Source organism: Haplochromis burtoni, unplaced genomic scaffold (genome assembly GCF_018398535.1).
Source record: "Haplochromis burtoni strain Fernald_Lab_line unplaced genomic scaffold, NCSU_Asbu1 Contig_2029, whole genome shotgun sequence".
Classification (NCBI taxonomy): domain Eukaryota; kingdom Metazoa; phylum Chordata; class Actinopteri; order Cichliformes; family Cichlidae; genus Haplochromis; species Haplochromis burtoni.
This window is the reverse complement of record NW_024584390.1, coordinates 15,543-17,467: the sequence shown is the minus strand read 5'-3', so window position 1 is coordinate 17,467 and position 1,925 is coordinate 15,543. Positions and strand designations below refer to the sequence as shown.

At 42.5% G+C, this 1,925-nt stretch overlaps 1 long non-coding RNA gene across 1 annotated transcript; it reads left to right on the top strand.

The window, feature by feature from the left end:
• Positions 1-182: 182 nt before the first annotated feature.
• On the top strand, positions 183-1,908 carry LOC102296498. The gene is made up of 3 exons (XR_317994.3): positions 183-319; positions 1,434-1,563; positions 1,658-1,908. It is a non-coding gene; the product is annotated as an uncharacterized LOC102296498 (long non-coding RNA).
• Positions 1,909-1,925: the final 17 nt, after the last annotated feature.

The following is a 1,925-nucleotide window of genomic DNA, read 5'->3' as shown; positions in this document are numbered from 1 at the left end:
GAACATCTCCGTTAATCCAGGGTTTTTGATTTGGGAAGGATTTAACTGTTCTGGATGGGACGACATCTTCCACGCATTTCCTGATAAATCCTGATGTTGTGTATGAGATCATATTCTGGTTGGATGTGTAACTGTGTTTCTCTCTATGTTCTATCACATGACGGCTCCAGTCAAATGGAGGTGAGGTCCTACTTCTGGAAAGGCAGAGCAGCTCAATAAGTGACAACATTTGGGTCAGAGAGATAATCTGCTGGACTCTGAGGTGGCAGCACTTTGCTTCCTGTGTCGTGATGTTGTTAGCAGAAGCCAGCTGAAAGGGGTCAGTGCTGCATGTTCTATAGTGTTAGATATGTTCATATTCACTGATTGACTTTCGAAAGATTCTCTCCATACCCCCGTGCAGATCGCTAATATCAAGGTAGGTAACATGCAATAACTATTACATTTAAAATTAAGACTTTTGTAAGATAATAAAACCCGTATTGTGCTGCCAACGACGTCATAAGGAGGAAAAAAAACAGCCATCCAAACAATTCTGTCCCTCTGTGGAGGGACACATTGCTGAGCTCGTGGATAAGATCATGAATAAAGGAGACTGGACAACTGGCCAGAAGAGCATCATTGATACCCTCTATAGGATGGGTAAGCCACAGAAATTCATAGCTAAAGAGGCTGGCTGTTCAGAGCGCTGTGTGCAAGTATATCAATGGAAAGTCTAGTGGAACGACAAAATGTGGCAAGAGAAGATGCAGCAGTAGAAGAGATAAGCGTGGCCTTCAGCGGATTATCAGAAGATTCAAGAATCTGGCAGATCCAGAAAGAGTGGACCAGAATGTTTTAGGGGACTTCATGATTCTTTCTGCTGAGGATCTGAATGGATATGCAGATTTTATCTTCCAGCAGGACCTGGCCCCTGCCCATACCACCAGAAGCACCAAAACCTGGTTTGATTGCCATGCCATCAGTGCTTGACTGGCCAGCCAACTTGCCAGAGCTAAACCCCATTGAGAATCTATGGGGTATTATCAAGACGAAAACAAAAAACAAAACAAAACAAAAAAAAACCCAAAGAAGAGCTGACAGCAAGCATCAAGGAAATATGGGCTTCTATAACTCCCAAGCAATGCCACAAGCTCCTTGCCTCAATGCCACGCTGCATCGAGGCAAAGGGATTCCCAACAAAGTATTGACATATCGTGCCACATTTTGATTGATTTGATGTGATTTTTTTTCCCCTGTAAAAACTGAGAAGTAAATGGTGATTTCTTCACTGCATTCTAATGTATCGGGTTCCTGTTTTTGTGGGTTTTGTGAGCTAAAGACTTGTCCTTATATTGGCATTCGAGTAACATTCTGCTGTGAAGTGGTTGATAGATTTATAGTGTAGCTGCAGAGCCTCTGTGAACTAAAACCATCTTTGCTGTTAATTCCAGACAGCGCTGGATGTGTTTGCTCAGATGGAAAAGAAAGATTTAATATCAGACACAAATGTCAGTGTGTTGCATGAAATACTCCAAGAGTTTGATCAAGAGCTGGCAACCATTGTAGAGAACTACATTCAAGGTAAGGGAGACATTTTTCACTTTACCACACAAAAACATTTAGATGTAAACAGTGTGTTTCTGTGAACATCATCAAATGATTGTACTCGTTACAGGAGTCCCCCAGCAGCAGCAGATGTTACCTCCTCATGTCAGTATTGACAACTGTATCGGTCTGTGTGTGCTTTGTTAATTCTGTGTGTCATTTTGCTGATCACTGTGATGTTTACTCCCACAGTAGGCATGATTTGCATGGTATGTAGGGGCCACTGCTAAGAAAAGGAAGGCTGCACAGAGACCCTGTTCCTGTACTCACCATTAAAACTTTTACTGGGAAAAAGCGCAGTTTGGGGATCAAAGCTCCTGATCAACACAGAGGCAGAA